This window comes from Motacilla alba, chromosome 1 (assembly GCF_015832195.1).
Source record: "Motacilla alba alba isolate MOTALB_02 chromosome 1, Motacilla_alba_V1.0_pri, whole genome shotgun sequence".
NCBI lineage: Eukaryota > Metazoa > Chordata > Aves > Passeriformes > Motacillidae > Motacilla > Motacilla alba.
The window spans coordinates 37322997-37346769 of NC_052016.1; the positions used below are offsets into that span (position 1 = coordinate 37322997).

The 23773-nt window shown below is 42.4% G+C and overlaps 1 protein-coding gene across 2 annotated transcripts in view; it reads left to right on the top strand.

Annotated features, from left to right (window-relative positions):
- The first annotated feature begins 7628 nt into the window (after positions 1-7628).
- Positions 7629-23773, top strand: part of LOC119712788 (ephrin type-B receptor 5) — a 66560-nt gene continuing 50415 nt past the window's right edge. Inside the window, exon 1 of one of the 2 annotated variants that reach the window (XM_038164558.1) lies at positions 7629-7812. The gene's annotated coding sequence lies outside the window, so the exon portion shown is untranslated. Of the gene's footprint in view, positions 7813-7926; positions 8315-23773 lie in introns of those variants that run through there. The other variant, XM_038164466.1, reaches the window with a different exon arrangement.

Here is a 23773-nt window from a genome sequence, read left to right on the forward strand (position 1 = left end):
GGCCCTCCCTGGTGATCCAGGTCCCTCAGGTGGATCCCATCTGGATCCAAAGCCCTGTGTGTGTCTGCAGCAGGTCACTGAGCATTTCCATTGGATTTTGAGGGGTCCATTGTGCTCCCTGTCTTCCATCTCAGAGCGGGGTACCTGAAGAACTGGTCTTGCTAATACGGACTGAGGCAAGAAAGGTCTATTATGTACCTTTCTCTCATCCTTTGTCACTACATTTGCCCCTGCAGCATCCAGTGAAGGATAGAGATTCTCCTTAGCCCTCCATTTGTTGCTGATGTATTTATAAAGACATTTTTATTGTCTTTTCATTCCACTGAAATTATATGAAGCTGTGTTAGGGGAAGTTTACATTGGACATTAGGAAGAATTCCTTCACTGAGAGCACTATTGGTCACTGGAACATGCTCCCCAGGGAAGCGGTCTCAGCCCTAAGCTTGTTGGAGTTCAAGGAGCACTTAAGTCATATGGTTTAGATTTAGGCAGTCCTGTGAGGAGTGGGGGGTTGGACTCAGTGATCCTTATGGGTCCCTTCCAACTCAAGATATCCTGTGATTCTATAATTCTTTGATTCTATAATTCTATGATTCAGGGTGATAAGCAAGAGAGCTGATGTGATTTGTAATAGATTACTCCCAACATGAAGATAAGCAGTTGTTCATTGCTTTTGTTTCCTTCAAGGTACTTACCTTCTGCAGCTGTGCTGCCTAATGCATAGAGGTTTTACTCCTTGCACGTTACCCTGTGGCTAAACCTGTGTGACTTCACACCTGCACACCCTCAGTGTTTTCCAGATTTACTCAACAAGGGCATTTCAACAATTTCTGGAGGCATTTTCAGGTTTAGCTTTATTTTCTTGCATAGTTTCTTAGCAGTTTTATTTCTTTCTTTTTTGCAGCTTTATTTTTGGTGGGAAGAGAGCAGTTTCATACAGAGTGCAACAGCAAGGGGTACTGAAAACACATCCCTGTTATGGGATACTCAGTTTCAAAGGCCTCATACTCTGGGGATTGGCACATGGCCACTTAAAACAAACATCAACTCTCTTGACTGTCCCTCCCCAACCTGCCCACCCTTTGCCTTCCCATCCATCTTCTAGCTGTAGCATTTTATTGAATTCCATTAAGTCTCCTACATGTACACCAAAATTGTGCATTTAATTTTTGATGAATTAGTTTTCAGACAGATCAGGTCCTTGATCCAGATCACTGCACAAATCTTTGCTGATAGCACTGGGAAGGTGATGAGGAAAGGGCAGAAAAAGAAGTGTTATGTTATCTGTCTCTGCAGAGGTTCATATTCTTGTGAGGTTGAAATATCTGTGGGACTGCAGCCTTAGAAGTAAATTCCCATTTTGCACTACAGTGCTTTTAAACTGTTTTCTAGAAATATGTTGCCACCTCTGGGTTCCTGAATATGCCAGTCAGTGCATGGGAGATTGAATGAGAAATTAATTTTTCTGTTGAGATGTTTCCATATCTTACAAATAATTAAGCATTGCTTGGGGAACAAACTGGCTCAGTCTGAGACCCAGGAGCTGCCAGGATACTGACCGGTTCTGTTCATGAAACACTTTTTCTGCCAGGAGATGTATCCAGCCATTCATTCCCTTCTCTGAAAAACTCCTGAAATAATTACATTAAGTGAAGCTTCATGCTAAACAAAATTGTTTTAACACTTCCCACGTTCTTTTTCTCTCTGAAAGAAAATAAATAATTTTATTCCCAACTAAATTTGTAGTTCTCCTTTCCTACTCATTTTTCAGCCAACAGCTAAATGAGACAGGCAGTCATTTATGTAACCCCTCGCTGCAAGTTTGTGCAGGCTCACAGACCTTTACTGATGGGTCTGGACATAGGGTGGCACCAGTCACCCTCTCTGGCAGCCAAAAAGAAAACTCCTGTGGGTACCTTATGTTCTCTCATGGAAGCTCAGCTCCATTCCTTTCAGCTTCCTGAGGGTGTGAAACTTCACCTCTCTGCCTTTCAATGCCAGTAACTTAATGTCCTTATTTTTCTACTGGGCTTCCAAGAATAAGTTGTATGTTATGTGATCTTTTTAGCAGGGCAATTTTGTTTAAATCCCAGGGCATTTAGGAAGTGCAACTTCCCTTTCCATCTACGTAACTGTTGGTCCATTTTTTCCACTAGAGCATAAGCATGCAACTGAAAATAGAGCTTTTTGGAATCTGCAGCTTTTTGGAGTCATTCTTCAGATGAGCAACAGTCACTCAAATCTAGCACAGATCTCCCTAAAGTATGGAATATTTCCAAACACTCTTATGGAAGCAACAGAACAATAGGATAATTGCAGTTTACTTGAGCCCCTCTTCCTTCCAAGTCAAACAGACAATACTGAAAAAAATACAGTGATACTTTGTCTGTGCTGTTCCAAAAGGAGTTTGTAGTTTCTGGTTTTCACAAGGAGAAATTAGAAATGTCTTGCTTGGTCAAGAACTGTGGTTGCAGCACACATCCAAAGGAAGTGAGTGAAGCTTGGATCAACATGGATCAGCAGACAGACAGGGCTGGTCTCAGGTACATTATAAAATATAGAGGAGATTGTAAAACGTACAAGTTCACAACTTCAATCCCTTTATAAAAGATATACCTATACATTCATAATTTCTAGGGAATTCATAGCACTTTAATAACAATATATGCAAAATAAATATACATCTCTCTAACTGCACATTTCTGCTCCTCAGCCATGGCTGCAGAGCACATGAATTTTACTTTTTCTCCCTTTGGCAGCTTCAGAAACCCTGTAGTGTCTCATGTTCCAGTAAGCAAAAAATTAATTTACAAGGTCTGGGCATTCAGGTAAAACCTAGTAGCAGTATTGAACTGACACAGCTGGATTGCAGGTCTGCACAGAATTGACTAAATAGTGTCCAGTCCCAGCAAGGAACAAGGCTTAGTGTAAAACCAGTCATGGATTCCCAGGCAGCCACTTCTCTTTTTAAAGTTCCCCAAATCCTGGTCCACAGCAAAAAATGACTGTTTTTCCCTCTAGCTGTTAGCATGATGAGCACTGGCACTCAGTCTGTGTGATGAGTGTGTTAGAACACTCAGGTTGCATAGGTAGGATGTTGGAAAATGGATAGATAAGCAGACATTTAGACTGTAGCTCTGGTGAACTGGCACAATTCAAGCTGTTTCTTCCCCTTTGAAATTGTCACGAAAATTTGCAACTGGCCCGTGCCAACTGAGGAGAGAGGTTAGGATGCAAAGCATAGAATTACAATGAGCAAATGTTAATTCACGTGCATGAGGTGTCCCAGCCAAATTGGGGCAACTTGAATGTGGTTTTACATACAATTCTTATACCCTTCAAATATTCAGGTAATACATTATTTGACTAATCACTTACACCCACACTACTGATTATTAATAACAGTAAATCTCTGCAAAGCACCTGCATTTTTGCAGAATTCTTACTGCTTATCTGTTGATCCAGACATCCCTGGATTCAGTCTTGCTATAATTATTTGCTCTGATGCCAGAAGATGCTGGCAAGATGCGGTCTAAGATGCTGCTGTTATCTTGGCTGTCAAAGTCCATATTTCCAGGACTAGGTTACCCTTTAGTTTCTTTTACTTAAGCAGGAACAATACCAACCTCAGTAAAATTTCACAACTTTGTGACAATACAGTGTACAATGTGAAATAATATATGTTAACAAAATTAATACACTGTTACACTATAAAGATTGGTTGATGTAATAGTCAAGAAGATAATTTTCATAACAACTGATACACATACTTAATGAAAACAATGATTAAAAATACAGGTGGGTGAATAGTCAGCTAATGTAGATTGTGGTTTTTCTCCTCTCTAGCATTTATTTCCATTACAGCTCATAAGCAAAGCCCTAAGCAGAAATGAATGATGGCAAAGAAGGAACAAAAGCAGAGAATAAGCCTGGTCTGTAAGCAGAAGAACACTGCTTGTTTCAAGGGAATACTGAGACTCAGAAAACTTCTTGCTGGTAAAAAAATCTCATTATTTGTGATAAAGATTAAAAAAAAATTAAAAAGCATGACTGTATGCTGGTGGTTTCCAAGAGCCAGTGTGGAAACTGTAAAAGTGCAGCGTCTGGTTTTTCACATTCCATCTTGAGCTGCCCCTCAGTCCTTTGCACTTCTGTACTTCCCCAAATTATTTTCAGTTATCTGAGTTTTCTGTAAGCTTCTCCTCTTTCTGTGCCAGGATTTCTTAGGGAGAAAATACCTTTGTACTTCACCGAACACAGCAACAAACAAAACAACAAGGCTTTGGATATAGGGTATCCAGAAGGATATTATAAGGTTTTAGTTTACTGATCTGTATGATTATTTTTCAGAAATCTGTGAAGGAAAATGTGCTATTTCAGACAGTTGCAGTGATAAATCTGCCCTTGAAAAAATCTTCTTGAAGATTTTATCCACTAAATAGTTCTGCTTCAAAACTGCTTGTCAAACATGTCCTCTCATGTATAAATAGTACTCTTCTTATTCTTTGCTCTGCTGCTATTCTATTTGCTGTTCCCAGCTCCTCCCTTTCTTCTTCACATCCCTCTTTCCTTGTCTGTCTTTTATAGTTGCTCTGTGTGTATCTTGCTTTCTCTACCTCTGTCTCCCACCTCTCTTACTCTTACCCTCCTTCTTCTCTCTTTTTTCTTTGAAACTCTATTCCCCTTGTCTTAGCCTCACCCCTCCCTTTTATCCTCCTCAGCTATTCTCTCATGGGTGGTTTTCTTCTCTTTGGTTTGTGTGGTCTGCCCTGCACATTCCAATTCTTTTCTCTTCAAGACCTAACACGTTTCACACAGTGAGGAGAGTATTTGATAAATGAATTATGCTTTGCTGCTCTGACCATTGTTTTAATAACTGCAACTTTAAATATTACGAGATCTGTTAGTGTGTCTGGACATTTGAAACTCACTATTGTGTGGAATCGTGTCTATAAAATGAATGTCTGTCTGAGTAATCTGGAGTACATGATTGCCTTTATCAGTGTTTCCAAACTTTCTTGATCACACATCCCTCTTGGTAAAAGGCTTTAGCATACACCCCCGTTATACATATATTTACTTATTTATAAATTATGTACCACTGAAGTTCTATTACTTTCCTCCTGTACAACAGTGGGTTGCCTTGCATACCCCTTTGAGGTGCATGCAGCCCTCTTTGGAGATCACAGCTCTCTATCATGCAAGCCACACTGTTGCATGAGATACACTGGTTTTGTCACAATTAAGATTCTCCTGAGAATCCGATCCATGTGTGGTAGGTGAGATTGAGAGCTTTTTCTTCTCTGTTTCTGTCATGTCCACTGTGGTTGTTTATATATTAAGAGGGCTGAGGTTTTCTGGTAGGGTGCGTTAATTTGCCTAGCAGAGGGAAGATTTCAGAAACTAGAAATTTTTTTTTTAAACATAGAAATTCTGCAGGATTGCAAAATGCTGCAACACTGGAGAAAAAACATTTAAATGCTGACATAAAAATTAATCCCTCATAAAAGACTGTCTGTCAGCCATCCTTTCACCAGGTGAAGTTTTAAAGAGGGTTTGGATGTAGCATCTGCACGTGTGCACAGGAACTTTTCTCAGACTTCCCCATTCAGTGTAGCAGTTCGCTCATGCTTGGCTTTCATTCCACAAGAAGGAGGAGGAGGAGGTTTTGGGGGGAATATTCCGTTACCATAAAGGGGAGGAAGTGTTTCTGCAGCTATTGAACAAAGCAGCTAGTTAACCTCTTTCCCGACCCCAGTGCAATGGTACAGTCCCACTGCTCCTTTCTAGGGGCCAGATGCTCCTCATAGTAGTAAAACGAGGAAGAAAGGAAAACATATGTGCAAAAAATTTACTACCCAACTAGTAAGGAACAGATTCCAGGAGGAGCTGAATACCTGCAATTTCTCCTGAAGTAAATTTATTTTAGAAACAGATGGGGGGAGGGAGAGGGAGGGAAGTTGGAAGGAAAGAGGTCTGTTGTAATTGGTGTCTAGAAACCCCCACAGAGAGGATTAAGAAAGAAACTATGCTGTCTGGGAAGAAGTAGGTATTTGTGTTACTCTGCATATATACAGAAGTGCTAGAAAAGGCTGTGTTCTGTGGAAACCAGCCCTAGCTTTTTGAACACTTAGATGTGTCACTGACTGCTGATGGTACTTCTTTTAAGCAGAACTTCATTGAATGTGCTTTTTGCTTTTGTATATGCACCACTGTCTTCGTGAAAGGGAATCACGGTCACTTTCTAATGTGTGTGTGGTGAAGCTCATACTTCAAACCAAAGGGAGTTACTTTGTGAACAGAAGCCCAAAATTCTGCTCTGTGTTATCACAGAAGCATTTATGAATTGTAAGGCACTGAATTTTGATATCTTTTCTGTCCACTCCTAATGCATGCTGTGTTTAGCTCACTGTACCCTCCCTCATTTTCTGCCACTCAGCTGTGTACCTCACTGAATGGTAGCAGAGGGTAATGCTGTGTGCCTCATCCGCTTTTCTCTGTATGCAGCCCAGTGACGTTTGCAGAATGAGTAGGTAGACTCTTGTTCTTGCACTAGCAGGAAGCAGGAGACGATTTTTCAAGAATCCAGAAAGATTCTTCAAGAAAGATGCTTTCAGTCCTTTGTTTCCACATTGGAAGGTGAGGTTCTCTTTTGGAAGAACTGAGAAACCCTGTTTGATTCCCCCACATGATTGAGGTTTGTCAGTACCTAGAATCAAGGAAGCACCTTGCCTCTGTGACATTTCACAGAATCACAGCGTGGGTCTGGTTGGAAGGGATCACGGGAGGAATCATCTGCTCCAACCTCCCTACTCAAACAGGATCATCCCAGAGCACACGGCACAGGATTGTGTCCAGATGGCTTTGGAATATCTCCAGTGAGGGAGACTCCATAACCTCTCTGGGAAATCCATCCCAGTGCTCAGTCCTCCGCACAGTGAAGAAGTTCTTCCTCATACTCAGGTGGAACTTCCTGTTCATCAGTTTCTGCCCATTGCCCTGCGTCCTAGCGCTTGGCACCATGGAGAAGAGTCTGGATCCGCCCTCAACATTGATGAGCCCTCTCTCAGACATCTCTTCTAGAGGCCAAACAGGCCCAGCTCCCTCAGCCTTTCCACACAAGAGAGATGCTCCAGCCAGTTAATAATCTTTGTAGCCCTCCTCTGGCCCCGCTCCTGGAACTCCATGTTTCTCTTAGACTGAGGAGCCCAGAACTGGACACAGCACTGCAGAGGAGCCTCTCCAGGGCTGAGTAGAGAGGAAGCATTGGAGGTGGAGTAAAAGTAAGCACAGATGCACGAACTTGAGGCTGGGTCATGCAGACCAACAGGAGATGGCACACAATAACAGGGATTTCAACAATCTCAAGAGAGACTGACCAAGGATCAGTCTTGTGCAGCCACACTGCCCTTCCTGACCTGAACCGAGCAGGGGTAGGGGCTGGGGCAGGGGCTCGACCAGAGGTTGGGGCAGGCACAGCTGCGGCCACGCTCGGGATCCCCGGACAGCAGGCGGTGAGGGAAGACCCTTTTGGAAAATCCCCCTCTGGAAGAGGCTGGCTGGGGGAAGCGGGAGGGGTTCAGCAGCACAGCCTAGGATCACGGAGGGAAGCCGGTGCCGCCCAGCGACCCGCCCAGCGGAGCGGCTCCGAGGGGAGGCTGCCGGCGGCCGGGGGAGCCGGCGGGGCGCGCGGCGCACAGGATGGCGATGGCCGCGGAAGTGACAGGAGTGGCTGCAGCCGCCGCGGAGTGCGGGATCTCGCAGCGCCCCCACCCCCATTTGCCATCGCTGGGCTTCTGCGAAGGAAAGCAGGTCGGGGGGGCGGAGAGAGAATGGAGGAGGGGCACGGCGAAGAAGGGAGGGAGGGAGGGAGGGAGGGAGGGAGGGAGGGGGGAGAGAAAGCGAGAGAGAGAGAGGAGCCCGGAGACAGGGACAAGGCAGATCGTGGAAAGCGAGAGAAAGAGAGACTCCTGCAGGAGGGGGAACCTGGGCGGGGAGGGGACATTCCCGGTGAAAGGCCTGGAAGGGAGCGCAAGGATCGGGACTGCTCACAAGCATCCGACTTGTTGAAAGACGTCGAGCGAGGCCAGAGGCTGTGCCCGGGGCTGTGGGACAAAGCGGCGTTGGGCGCGGAGCAAGAGGGAGCTGGCGCTGGCCCGCCGGGATGGTGCAACTCGCGCGGTGAAAATGGTCTTTGTCCAACTTTTCTGATGCCGGGAGGCCGGGCGGCACGGCTCTAGCGGGAAGGGCTCCTGCGAACACTGCTCGAGTAATGCTGGGAAGTGGAGGGGGTGTTGCTGGAGTCCTGCACAAGGTACCGTGGCGGGCGGGCGAGGACGGGCATTGTGAGTCCGCTCGGAGCGCTCGGAGCGAGCGGGACGTGGTGGCGGGTACCCGCGGGTCTCTGCCGTCCGGGGGAGGGGACACAGAACAAACGAGGAGTACTTCGAAAGGGGTTAAAACTCCTCAGGGGATGTTCTTTTTCCTCCTTTCCCGGTGTGTGCTGTTCAAAGGCGGCGTTACCGGGACCCTCCCCCGAGCGCGCGTCTGCTGTCAGGTGCCGTCCGTGGGCACGGGGGGGACAGATGCGGGGAATCGGGTCACGGCCTCTCGGCTCACGGGGATTGCCATCACCCCCAGAGCCCTTCCACACGGTGGTGCGTTTGGTCTGCTCCCACGAGCGGTGTTTCCCCTCTCTCTAGCCCCCTGGTGAGCCATAGGGGAATGCTGCCTTTGAAGTCTCAGGAGCGGGGCTTGATGGATGCTGGTGTGGGTTCGCGATCCTGGTGGAACGACACAAGGGAGGCTGTGTGGCCTTGTCTGTGGGTAGGGTTGCTCAGCTCTCTTGTGGGGGACAGATGGCTGTATGAGTGCTTGTGGCAGAGAAAAGCCATGTTAGGATGTTTTTCAAGGAGATGATGCAAGTTACTACTACTCAAGCTAAATAAATCTGTGAATGTGGGAGGGGCTGTTGTGATGGGTAATTTTAATTTTGCCTTTTGTGGGATCCACTGAGATGATTTCACTTACTCTGAAGTTTCTCTTGCTATTACCACACTCATTTGGTTGGGAAGGAGAATGAGTATCACCTGCCTTTCCTACAAGTTCCAGAAATCAGAGAGTAAAGATGGGGAAGCAAGTCTCCCAAGGGGCGTCCTTCACTAGCAGTGATACCAAGTCATGCAGATTCATGATGAAGTAGAGCGAGAGGGCAAATGGAAACAACAAAGTGAAGGAGAGTTAGCTGCCACCAGACACGTGTGTTACAGAGACAAATCTGTAGCCTCAGCTGCAATGAAGGAGGAGGCTTCCTTTTTCATTGTTATATCGGTTCTAATCCAAAATGTGGAACTGGGTGTGGGTGCGCCTCATGTTTAGTCACAGCTGATCCACCTGCCCTAAGCCATTAATACAAGATTTATTGGCTACTTTTAGGTATTTCTTCATTCCCAGTTTGAAATAATTCCAAAGCTGATGTTCCTTTGGGAGAAGGAAAGGAAAAGATAATCCACAACGTAATAATCCTTCTCACCCCATCTCATTGCAGAAAAAAAAGACTGTTTTTCTCTAGAAGTTCATTCCCTAAATTCAGCACCTTGCACTACTTCAGTTTACTTTGCTAATGTATTGGCAAGCTTCAGATAACTGCACATAATTGCATCCTTTCCTTTACTGCCTTTTGCACGTATGCTCTCTTGGCCAAGTTACGCATGTGCGGTTTTAAATTCCTTGACTTGTGCTCCCCGCTAGTCACTAAACATTTTTTCTTGTCTTCTAAGTTCTCTCCTATTTGACATTCTTGCAGTGAGCTGCTCAAAATTGTTTGCATGGCCATGTGTTTTGGTTTTTGAAAAAAGCATCACTTTGGGGCACTGGATATTGTATGAAATAGGATTGTATCTCTTCCTAATTAAATCACAGAAACTCCACAGAAAGTCATGTTTTCTTGCATTGTTCTGAACTTCTCAGCTCTTCCAGGCTGTTATCTGTGGCATGAACAGCTTAGGTTTTGGAGACTTTTTGGAGGGGGTCGGGGAGGAGATGTCTAATTCTTTTTTCTTTTGCCCAAGGCTGCTACTGTCTTTGCCTCCTGTATTTTGCTTGGAGGCTGACCAATGGCACAATGTAAATCCTTTTTGGGGGGAAGGCAGCTGGTGGCTCCAAGGAGACAGCTGCTTATCCTCCAGCCTGCTCCCATAGGCTGCCAGCAGATGTGTCTGACAAGGGAGCTGATCCCTTAGCCCATTGAGAATTGTCTTCCTTATGCCTGTATGGATTCACTGTGTGGATCCCTCTTTGTGCCCAGGTGCAGATGGCTTCCCCTTCTCCCCTCTGATATTGCATGTGCCATATGCAGAGAATCATGTAAAAGATGAGTGTATTTCCCACCCCCACCCCCCCTTTATCTCATGTGCCTCCAATTAAGACAGTTTTGTTTTTTGGCCAACTTTCCTTCTCTGGATTGTCAGAAAATTTATGCATGCTTTTTCTCTGGTTCAGGAATGCTCCTGATCTGCTCTGCCTAAAACGTTAGTTTCCATTTTCCATCAGCAGTCCCTGTGCAGAGGGTTAACCTGACATCCCTACAGATTAGTGCAGAATGCTTTTGAAGCACACTTAAGGTTGCACAATATATTTTTATTTTTCATTTCTGTGGCCATATTGCATATGTTTACTGCACACATAAACAATAGAAGGTGGAAGAAGTACAAATTGGTGGTCAAGCTGGAGCCTTATAATGTCATTTAGCCGCTAAAGAAGAGGGCAGTATCTTCTGAAAAGGGTGCTGTCATTAAAAAGTATTTATTGAGAATATTCCAGATTGTCTAGTTTTGGTCATAAACATGTGATGATTTTTTTCAAAGAGCTCAAGGACTTATTTCTGTGAAAAGTTGATTAAAGGTTTAGGGGGAAACTGATGAGCCCCTATAATACTGTAATTATTTAGTCTTGTTTACTGTTTGTTTTTCCTTTAACCTGATTTAGTATTATATTACAGTTATATCTTGCTGTTGATTTTGATTTGTTAGAAAGTTTTGTATCATCTTACAGAAATACAGGTAAGGTATTTCTTCCAGCTGCTGACTGCACGCATTCAGCAGTTTTCCAACTCATTATGATCTGACACTTCAGCTTCTACCTGATAAATCTTGGGGTGGATATCACGCTTCTCTCCCTATTTGCTCTTTGGCAACCATGAAGTGTCATGGGCTTCAGGGGTGTACACAAGTGTAACACAGGTGTATTTTGTATATAATTCTGTAGATGTTGTACAACAGCAAGCTAGCACTTTTTCTCCAGTGCTGCTACATAAACAGACCCCCAAAAGGATAAAAGCTCCTTAATTGCTCATGTCAGCCACAGCAATCAAACATGTGAGCAGCCAGTCTGAGTAAGAAAAAGCCGTTTCATGTTGTCACTCTTCTCACACTTGATTTATACAAGGAGTTTTAAACTTAACAAAGAACTACACTAGTACTTCCTTCTCTCAGAGTGCCAGAGAGGCACTCTGTTGAGCTTTCAAGAAATACTCCTCTGCCACCAGAAATAGAATTTTGTCAGAAGTGTACTGTTAATATATGTTGTGTTTTTAAAAATGCATTTAAAATATGTGTACATGTTGGAGATCCTGGCACCTTATTTTATACTGAAGGCGCCATCTTGCCTCTTAAAAAGTCACCATGAAGCAAGCTGATGCGTCTGTCACAGGGATTCTACTTGAAGATTGTTCTTGAGATCACTTCTGAGAAAAGCTCTTCTAGTCACTGGTTTCAATTTTCCACGCCTCCAGAGGCCCCTGTGCATTCTGCCACTCAGACCTGCTTGTCAGGAAGATTTTTGTTCAAATGTTTCACATGCACACCCCCACGCCCGTGTGCACGCGCGTGTGCGCATGCCCATGTGTGCACACAGCTGCGGGCAAAGAGCAGAAAAAAGGGCTGTCCTGGCAGCAGAGAAGATGCTGGGTACCGTAAGAGCACAGCCTCTCCAGCCTGAAAACTGGTCTTACATGTGAAAGCTGAATCCTTACGCTCTTGATTCGCCAGCCCAGACCTGCACATTGAAACATACATGACTTCATTTTCAGACAGGCTTTTTTTTTTTTTCCCTGTCTCCTTAAGCTTGCCAAGTAAATGATTCCTCTGCTGATTCTGCAGTTTCCAAGTACAGTTTTTTGCTCTGTGCCATGTCTCTGGAAAATATCCAACGTGTCTAAATCATGTAATTAAACCCTAGAAGCTAAAGACTGAGAACTACTGACTCTTTGTAAGATACTTCTGTTTTAGCATACTGATGTTTCTCCAAGTTACTGTAAAGCTTTCAAAGCTACCTAAATGACCTGATCTCTCTCCCACTTACTGCAAAACACTCACATGATATGAATCTGTTTGGCCCAGCTGACCACTTCAGAGGCAGTGTGTAGGATACAGACGCCTGTGTGGAAGCCTTTAGCATCAGGCTTACCACAGGTTCTCTCAGATCCTGGGGATGTCTGCAAATGGAAGCATGGTTCCTTGGCAGAACTCTCTTATCTTCTTAACTGTTCTCTAAGAACAAAGTGGGATGTCACAAGAGGGACAATATTACATATTCTTCTGGGCAGCTTTTGAATAATTTCAATTTGGAAATTCAAACTGGGCTGTTTATAAGAATGTTCGAATTTCCAAATGTTAAGTTTCACTCACAGCTAGGATCAATTTCATTCCAGTACGCAGAATCTGGAATGCTTTCTGCACCAGGAAGATGTTTGAAATTACTCCTTCTTGGGTTTGAGCCAGGAAGAAGCTGCTGGAAGCACAGCTGGATTGGGATGCATGCCTGCAGTTGTCTCCCAGATGGTCCCTTCCTTTCCTAATGTCAGTAGGCTTTCAGTTGGTGCCAGCAGCAATGGGGATGCAAATATGTACTGACATTTTCACTTTTCAATGAGTTTACTAATCCCATTTGGTGCATGTGTTGTCCATAAAGGGGCTACCATACAGCAGTTAGCACTGCCATCACTGTGGTAATAGGAATGGAATAGTGCTGTTGAGGAATGTTTGTTTCATTGCTCATGCAGAGAGGATCTTAGTGGTCTTCTCCTCTTCCAGTATCTAACCATGTTAGAAGTACATAAAGATGTTCTCATGTGATGTGAGAACAAATTCTGGTGACTTGAGTGTAAATCACTAGTCTGTTAAAATCTAGGGGATAGGTAGAGGCTTTGACAGAGGGAATTTTCTTAGTTTGCACGTGCCTTGTTCTGCTGGGACATGTATGTGGAGTCAGATGCTGAAGAGTAATTAGTCTTCATTTTGAGCCTTACTGTAGCTACCTTTTTTGCTTGGGGCCGCAGGCTGAGCACCAGAAAGACATTTGGTGAAATAATGTAATGGGAGTGATGCATGACTTGTGCTCTTTGTTTCAGTCAGAAGTCCTCTTAACTCAGACAGCAAGATTGGTGTTGATGGTTGTGTGTTTCTCATGGATAATTTTACCAGTCTTGAATTAGAAGTGGCTCTGGATGGTCTCAGAGAACTGCAGGTTCTTGGAAGAACTAAGGACATCTTCGGGCGGAAGATAGAGGGCCAGAAAAGGCCAGGGTGAAGAGGGGTGAAGCACCTCTCCTGAAGACAAGCTGAGAGAGCTGGGATTGTTCAGACTGGGGAAGACTCTGGAGTGACATTATTGTGGCCTTCCAGTACCTAAAGGGGATGTCAGAAGGCTGGAGAGGGACTTTTGGCAAGGACTTGTAAGCAATACAGTATCTGGGAAAGACTTCAGACTTAAAGGGTTGGTGTAGAGGAAGGAATTCTTTACTCAGAGAGTGGTGAGGCACTGGAACAGGTTGCCTGGTAAAGCTGTGGATGCCCCATCCCTGGAAGTGTTCAAGGCCAGGCTGCATGGGGCTTGGAGCAACCTGGTCTAGTGGAAGGTGTCCCTTCCCATGGCAGGGGGTCAGAATTGAATGGTCTTTAAGGCCCCCTCCAACCCAATCCACTCTGTGATTCTGTGTAATCAAATTAGTGACTAGATCCCTGTTACCTGAGAAGAATAGCTTTAAGAATTGTCTCCTAAATAGCTTCTTTTGATTGTGTCTAATGGGTTAGCCCGCAAAAAGTGTGCGTGATGACAGAGTGTGAAGAAAGCAAATCAGTCTTTGGAAACATAGTAAAAACAAAAATGTTAAATTCTTTAAAAGAATTAAGCTAAAACAGATCTTACTCTGTTTGATAAATTAACACCTACTGGACAGTCCTAATTGAAAGGATCAGAACAGGATCGGTTGAATTGTACATTTCCTGCTTCTCTTGGCCAATAGTCTGTACCAGGCCACTGTACCAGGCCAGTATTGAAAAGAGTTGTGTATATGGAAATCAGAGTGGGAAGGGGGAACTTGCCCTAAATCCTTAGAAAGTTCTTTTAAAAGTAGTTTTTAGGTGATTTTTTAAAGGCTTAGCCACCTTCTGTTCCACCCAGATCATAGCATATTAGCTTGGCATTTTCTACTTTTTTTCTTTTGTGCCTCTGAACCTGTGGTGTTGAAATTGGACAGTCCCTGACTTTATGGCACTAAATCAAATGCACAGAGACTATTTGTGTTTGACTGTGTGAACTTCTCTGTGACGAGCACTGATGAACTGGGAGCTCAGTGAAGAGCAACAGAAGTGATTAGTTGACTATAGGGAATTTTTAAAATGTTATTAAAAAGCACTAACTTACTGAGGAGTGAAAAAGGTTTGCTCTGGAGTAGCTAGAGTACCTAAAAGACTATTGACAGGATTCTAGGCAATGTGCTGGCCAAAGGAAAAGGGCTGGCTCAAATTGCCCAAAGTAGATGGGTTTGAGTTCAGTATTAAGGTGTGGTTTCTTCCAGCAAAAATTGTAGAAAGTCATGGAAGTGTTATTGCTAATGACATTTTAAAATATGACTAGGGAAGCTTAAAGAAATACACCGACAAAAATCCTGCAGTTGACGTGGGACTGTAGGCCAGATAGCGTCTAAATAAAGGTGCCCATCCTCCTCATTTCATTTCTATTATTATAGTCTTACCAACAGCTGGGGGAGGGACTACCTTCCTGACAGAAAATGTACCTTGGATCTGATCTGTTAGGACCAAGACTGGTTGATATCCAAGGAAAGGAAGTGGTGTATTGTACTCACTCCATTTTAAATGTAATCCTTTGGTTTGGAGGTTGGATGTGGATGTAACAAGAGCAGTGAGCCCCAGCATCCACACTGAAACATAAATAAGCCTTTGAGACACTGAGGAGGCAGGATTATGTGTTGTTGCTTTCATCTCTGGCACAAAAAATAATACAAACATGCATTAGAAAGAGATGCTATGAACCTGAAATATCTTTCTACCGTAACCTGCTTGGCCTTCCCTTTTCCTCTTAAGACTATTTCTGTTCAGCTGAAGTATTAGTGGCACATAATGTTCCCATTTCCTGAGGGTGGGAACATCGAACTGGAATTGCAGGATGGAGGAGGAGGGAAGGACCTGAGAACAAAATTGGCTGCTCTTCAGGCTCTGCCAGTGGCAAGTTCAAATTTTTGGTGGAGCTCTCTAACCCATTTTGCTACACATGGGCTCCTTCTGATGCTTCACTGAACTCAGGTAATTGTTTCAAGCATTCATTGCCATTCAGATCACCTCTTCTTTGCAGCCTTCATCTGACTTCTTTTCTTCAAGCTACCATTTCTGCTTCAATTCCCTCTTTATTGTCTCGTAGATGAGGCCCAATTTTGGGCAACCTGATTCCCAAAATCAAAGTGAAAACGTGGTCGAAGCCTTAAATCAGCATGAATCATTAGTGTTGTCCTGTAAATAAACATCTAGATGTTGATAAAAGTTAAAAGAAACTTAGTGTGAAAGACCAAGTGAGATGTTTCTGAAGTCCAGTAGAACTTTTGTAGTGTCTGTTCTTGTTGCTCAGTTCAGTCATTTTGACAGTAAGACCAAGGAAGTAAGAGGAAAGACAACTGAGTCTAAATGAATATTATGTATTTCAAGACTGGAGCTGAAGACAGCAAAACTGGAGTAACCATCTGTTTTCTCACCTATGTTCTAGGTCTCATAGTTCTTTTCTCTGTGTTTTCGAGAGATTGCTGCCAAGGTAGCTCCCTAATTGCCTGTTATTGCACAGTGAAGTAACACCTCCTGCAGAAAATGACTGTAGACAGACTGTAGTAAGTGTTGGTATGCACTTCTCAGACTATGACCAGTGCAGTGCAGGGTTGTTTTGTGATGTTTTAATACCTAACATGAATGTGAGACTCAAACTAATGGTAGAACAGACAAAATTCCCATCTAGGCAAATAGTGGTCATAAAAGAATGAAGGCTGTGTTGTAGAGCTCTTCTCTGAGCCATTTTCTCCCTCCCTCATAGCTTCCTAGTTTTGTGCATATATTTCCACATCAAACGCTCTAATTTACGTGCTGGAGCTAAAGCTTGTATATTGTACAGCCTGTTGGTGCAGTCAGCAAAATGTAAGGGAATCAGCTTGACTGAATATAATTTTTTATTCTCACTACCATTCAGGGAGTATGTTATGTTACAGCCCTCTGTTGGGGCAACCTTATGAACTCAAAAACTGGTATTTGTAATTCTGTGGGGTTATAACTAGATGGGAGGTACCGGGTAATCATCTGCATGTAGTGAAGGTAGGAGAGTAGGTCTGGACAGCCAGGTCAAAGCAGTGAAAAAGTCAGTAAAGTGATCGTGCTTCAGTGCTTTTCTGCCTTGTTGTTTTACAAAGAAGCATTCTTGTTTCTCTTAACAGGAATAAAAACAGTGATGATAAATAATGCTAGTAATTAAATAGTTTTAAAAGTAGCCTCTATCTGCAAATGCATGAAGCCAACAATTTGTGAACCAAGCTCTATGACAGCCCAAGGCTGTGAAACTGATTAAAATGGAAAAAAGTAGTTTTAATTAACCCTTAAATTATGAAGCACATTCTCTGAAAACCCAAGCTGCCTCATTGAAGCCAGACAGGAGGTTAATAAAAAGAGCTGCACTTAAATTAAGATGCTTTAATATTATTAGTCCTTTCTGTAATCTGTTTTGAAATGACAGTTTCTCCCATGGAATGAAAGGCAATTTCAAAATGATGGGAATTCCCATAGAAGAGGAACATTATCTTTTAACCGGCTGTCAGTGCTGCCACTATATCCCAATAGACAACATAACCTTGGATACTGTGAATACGAATAACATGCATTTTCTGCTTATGCTAAATATTTCTTACTGTAAAACCCTCATGAAGTCAAAAGCAAAAATAGAGATGAAGACAGTAAGCATATTTTTGCAAAAAATGAAGTTCTTTACTGCAGCTGAAGAAAATATTAATCCTTACTAAAGGATTTTGCAAACTGGTCCACAATGAACAGTTTAAGAAAAGTATTTTCAGCTTTTTCTTTTTTTCCCTCCATTATATCTTTTGAGTGTTTGTGTATGGATCTTGGTTCATATATTTCTAGACATGCCATGTAAAGCTACATTCTTAAGTTACAATGGGGAAGGAGCATTAGTATAAAACATCTCTTTTCTTAGACTTATTCATATCTTAGTGTTGCAAGCCACTCTCACTCTTGCTCCTGCTCAACCCTTCAGGCCCTTGATTTCTTTTCCAGTGTCCTGAGAATGCCTTTAAGGCTGTTGTGCAGCTCTGTGTTGTCTGTGCAGATTTGCAGTTACATTTGCAGACTTGGTCAGCAAATGTCAAAGTTATTTTTCTGATTTGTGGCATTGCTTGTCTGGCCATTGCAAACACTATGCTTGGCTTCTTTACCACTTTCCACACATCAGCAAACAGAACTTGGTATACAATAACTTAATTTCACTTGAAAAAAATAAAGCATGATCAGCATTGCTGAGTAGATGAAAATATGATTTTAGGGACATTCTCTTTACGTCACTGTCGTGGTTTAACCCCAGCTGGCAGCTGAGCAGCACACAGCTGCTCACTTAGCCCTGCCCTCCCACCCCTCCCATCCCAGTGGGATGGGAAAGAGAATTGGAAAAAGGTAAAAGACATGGGTTGATATAACAAGAATTAAAACAGTCTAAGAATTGGAGTAAAATAATAACAATAATAATGGTGATGATGATGATGTTGATGATGATGATGGAAAGGGAGAGAGAGGCATAAACCCCAAAAACCACAAGTGATTCATGGTACAGTTGCTTACCACCCACTGATGGATGCCCAGCACATCCCTGACCCATGATCAACAGATCCTGGCCACCTCCCCTCTGTTTATGTACTGAGCATGACGTTCCATAGTGTGGAATATCTCTTCAGCCAGTTCGGGTCAGCTGTTCCCAACCATGCCCCCTCCCAGTTTCTTGTCCATCTCCTCACTGGCAGAGCATGGGAAATTGAAAAGTTCTTGATTTAGAGTGAGCTTTACTTAGCAACAACTAAAACATCTGTGTTATTAAGAGTATTCTCAATCCAAAACACAGCTCTGTGCCAGCTCCCAAGAAGAAATTTAACTCTATCCCAGCCAAACCAGGACAGTAGAACATTCTTTGTTTAATAACCATTTGTGAAAATGTGTTATTTCCCTTCCCCTTTTAAATGCTGAAATAGGGTGTATCTTTTTTCTTGTTTTCAGACGTGTTCTATTATAAAATTTCAGTGAATTTTGGGGTATTTCTTTAAAATTAAGTTGAATCAGAGAAGGAAGCGTCAATTTTCAAAGAATTTTTAGTACCACAGTTTACTTTCACCAAGAAGTTAATAATGTGGTGATCTTCAGGGATACTTGAGTCTAGTATTCTAAACTTAAAATTCTGTACTTAGAATTTTGGAAATACAACATTTTACAAAGCGCTTAACAAAGGTTTGCAGCTGTGCCATAGAGTTTGTGAATTGCATATTTTTTCCCTTGCTGAAGCCTTATGTCTTCCTTTTGTACAGATGAAAGTATAATTGTTGAAGGTAAATTATACTTGACGTTGATAACATCATGTTTATTTCTACATAGATAAAAGTGCAGGGATCTGTGCACAGTTGTACTGAGAGAAGTATCCTGAGAAATTTGAGTACAATCAATAACAGGACAGCGAAACCATACCCAGTGGGTACAGTTGTCATCTTCTCTTTCCATCAAAGAAGATAAATGTGATGGACAGCTGTTAATTCATTTCTCCCTGTTTGCACAGTCTCCTTTATTTACAGTATGAAAATTCAAAGGGAGTAATTTCTGTATCACTTCAATCTTCAATTCCTGTTGTATTTTAGAAGAGTATCTATCAAGCAAGTAATGGATAACATAAATAACTATTAATTTCTTCACATTTTTCATTCTATAATACTGTTAATGTTCTGGAGCTGGGGTTTTGCTTCCCAGTGTTAATGTTAGAAACTTGACTATAATTGCCAATGTTTCTTTGAAAACTACACAAATCACTATAAAAATTGTCAGTGAAGTCAAATCTTGTGAGGTGGGAAGAAATCATTTTCAGGAACTTAATTGTGTTTAATATGTATGTAATTCAAGTACATGGTAGATGGAAGAAAGAATCTGTATCTTTAATTAGATTTTTTTTTTATTGCTGTAGTTTCAAGAGATCAGTGTCCATCTTTGTTAGGCATAGCAAAACATGATGTGGAGGCATTGAGAAAGTCTCCAGAAACACAGGGCAGCTGTGAATGAATTTTACTTAGGAAGAAAGACTAGATTTACAAGCTAAGCTATAAAGCTACTCTAGCCAAGTATGTGTCATGGCAGAGAAGAGAGATTTAATGGAAAGCACTGTAGTTATCTAAAGAGATGCTAACTTGCCCTCCTGTGTGGGTTGGGAGATCGCAGATAGGCTCAGAGTCTCCCCAGATACCTTCAGGCTGCACCTGGGGAGTCATCGGGAGGGAGCTGTTCTGCTGTCCATAGCTCCCTTTTTAATTAGTGCGGATCTTAGTTACCCTGGTGAACATGATTCAGCTCAGTCCGCTGACTGTAGAGGTCATTTGAGTGATTATGCTTCTAAGTTGAGCACCCTATTAGAGCCGCAAGGCTTTAATAAAAATTCATGAAAATAAGCATCTCTTTCTTCCCTTTAAGAGCTATGGAAGTTCTTAATTTGGATCCCACTAGGAAATGTATAATCAGAGCATGGAAGATCAGCTTCAAGATGCCTGGTGTTTCCATGGTAAACAAGGAAATAAATGCCTTTCTTTGGAGAACATTCAGAATCAGCTTTTGGAGTGTCATTGTATACTTAAGGGATCCCAAGAGACGCAGACACAACTCTATCTAGATATCTGTAGGAAGCAAATGATCAAGCCAGCTATGAAGTATGCTCTTGAGGAAGTATTCCTTTCAACTTAGTTATACATTTCATCTAGAGTGTTTCTCTCAAAAGTAAATGAATCAACTGAACAGACTAAAAAATCCACTAGGGTTTTTTTGATAAATCCTACTCTCATCTCAGATATTTTCAAAGTAGTTCGGAGTCATTAAAAATAATCTCAATTAGTAACAGAGGATAAAACGATATACAGCAGCTATTAAAATGATCTATTTATTTAATCAATCATTTTTCTGTGGTGCTTTATGTGTCCCAGTAATAGAATTTTTGAAGAAAACACATTAACTTCATTATATTAAAACCCTCAGCGATAAATTATGTGTTGCTCCCCCCCCCCCTCCCAATTCACTTCCTGTTTGGGGCGTAGAAAGATTTCTATGAATAGCAGTTATTGTAATTATTGTCTGACAAAGAAGGTAGGCAATATTATGTCATGCTCAGAGTGCTGGACAGGCACTGAGTGACAGCTTTTCACAACAGCATTGTGAGATTTATCCCAGTGAGACGCGTGACCACTGCTACAAGGGCATCCCAGTGGCAAAGGAGCAGTTATAGTAGGACTGAACTGGGGGCAAGAAAGGAGGGGGGAAGGCCTTTTGCTTGATGTGTAACACTATCATGATTCCCTATTTATCATGAATGAGAGGTATTAATTCCACTTTTTGTACTCTGCCTAAATGTGATGAATCAGTGTGCAGCACAAATTAATTGGAATAGTAGTTTATTGACTCTCCCAGATGTTGTGCTCATTTATCTTTTTAATGGTTCTTGCTGAGAGATAATGTTAAGCTGATATGAGTCACAGTGCAAAATGTGCAGGGGGAGGAAAGACTGTGTTTGCAAAGGTACAGCATTTTCTCTACCCTGGAGAATTCTTGAGGTGCATTTATTTTGCATCTAGATCCTTTGTGTGAGGAAGAAGTATGACAAATACAGGGAAAATTTGTGGAATTAAGTGTAGCAGAGGGAAGTTAGACCCATATAATGATTTCTACTGTGAAATAGGCCTAGAGGAGTCAGTTAACAATGAATGAGGAAGAAGCATTGTTCCAGTGGGAGGAAACAAGATGATTTGGAAAAGTTCTTGGAACAGATAAGAAGAATTGAAAGCATAAAAAAAAATTGGCACTGTTACGATTTCAGCTTCTATTAGTAGAACAATATAAATACGTTAAAATACTTTGTTGCACAAGGATAGACATCTTTCCAAATCTGTTAGGAGTTCAAAACGGGGATTGGATGAATTCGTAAAGAGATACTAAAGTGAATCAGTTGGGGGATATTCTCGAGTAATCTTTGTCTTACATTTGTGGATACCGGAGGAAGAGGAGGGAAGTGGGTCACATAGAGGTCAGGCAGGCAAGCTATCTGCACGCAGCACCCCTTCCTGGCACTGGAGACACAGAGAAAACTTGGCTTAGGTGGACATTTATCTGCTTCTGCAGTTTCTTATGTGTTGAAATGTAGAACTCAAAGAAACAGCTATATTCAGGCCCTCATCTTCTCTCCAGAAAGCTTGTGCAGCACCTGAACAATCCTAGCTTTTTTCTTAATCCAAAATGCATGCCTGAATTCCTCCTGTGGAAGCCAGACAGATGCATGCTTCTGATGAGTGGTTAATGCTATTTGATGTCAGGTTCTGCAGGTGGTGTCTGTCAGAGGGGAATAGGGTCACTGTACTTTACTTTCTGATCTGTGGCTACATATTGTCTGTGTAGTAAGCTAGAACATGCTTCGGTGAAGGTCTGTCCACAGTTTTATGGTTGGAGTCAAAAAATTGAGAAAAGGAGGGGTTTTGTTCAAAGCTTAGGTACAGAAGAACCTGTGACCAGCACAGAATTAACACAGTTTATCTAGCTGTCACCATTTTTGATCAGTCCCAGAGTGCCTGCAAACCCCAGAAGAATAAAAAAGCAGTGTATTCTAAGGAAACCCCTCTTAGGTTTGTCACGTGCATGACCACCTCCATCAAGACTCCAGACATATACCATTGAGGTGCTCTCAAATGAGTGACTGCACAAACCTTGGAGCAAACCTGCTTCCTTTCAAAAAAAAAAAAAAAACAAAACCACATGCACTGATGGAAGGGAATTCTTGATTAATGCTGACCTGTTTAGCAGCACTGGTGCCCTATGGCTCTTCAGGTGTCATCACTGACAATGCTTGAACTTTGAGGGAATCCTTTATTTGCATAAAGAAGCTGCTGCAAAGCTACTGGCTGCATGAAATGCTTTGCCACAGCTTGGGTACAGTATGGACAGACAGCAGCCCTCTTTGTGACAGAAATCTCACAAAGACAGAACTGTACTACTATCAGTTGTTTTAGCACATGTGTGAGCACTATCCCTATCTCTTCTCTAGCACTGAGCATCATTTGCCTGGAGATAGCACTGAAGTGTTCCCACTTCAAGATTGACTTCAGAAAAAGTGAGAAATTACAGCACCAGCCCTGTCTGGTGAGAATAAACAGGACTTAAACAGTGCCAGTCAAGCCAGGCATGCTGTTTCACATTCAAGGCTTTCCAGCTGAAATGGCTTGTGTTTTCAGTCTTGGGTAGAAGAAGCTTTGAGGTGTTTGGCAAGAGCTGACTATCTTCTGTTGAGATAGAAAGCAAAAGAGAGCAAAGGAGATTGTGACTACATATAAGGAAGAAAAAAATCCCCAGTAAAAAAAAAATTACTGAGTTCAATGTTATACAGAAGCCCCCAAAAAATTGAAGAATCTCCATCCTTAGTGGTGTTGAAAACTCACCTTGACAAGCTTCCCAAAGAACTCTATTCCCTTGCTGATTGTTCAGCTAGCTAAGAAACCAGGATTCTTGAAAACAGTGGTGATGATTGCATTTATCTCTTTAACTGGGATCTCAAACATAAATTTTGGTAATCTAGGTACCACAGTGATGGTGCCAAAATAAACAGTCATGATAGCTTTGGTGAATAATGTAAGGAGACAACCCAGAAACTTCTGTCTCCCATCTCTTGGAGCTTAGATTTACAGTAAAAATAATATGTGAGTGGTCTTTTCTGACTTCTTGAGATCTTCACAGTTTTATAGGGTTGAATCATTAAAAGACATTTTGATCCTCAAGAACTGTCACTTCTCAGATGGTTTAAAATTTTCAGGACTTCCAAGGAGATGGAGACCATTCCCCTAGCTAAGGAAATATATGCTTAAAATAGGTTATCATAAGAGGATTGACATGAGTACATGAGTGGCAAGTTCAGGTACTTTGAGGAGAGAGAGGAAGAGAAGGTGTGTTTAAGGAAGTTTATCAGAGGATCCTGTGCACAGAAGATACATGGCTTTGCAGTTGGATTTGGAGGAGTGTGGGGAATAGTGGATTCCATAGCAAAGAGAGGTAATCTTGCTGAAAGCAGTTTTGGAACAAGTAACTAGCTGAGGCGGCCATGGAAAGGTGCTTGTGTGGACAAGAGAAGAGGGTGGTTTGAAAGTTGGGGTGGTTTGAGG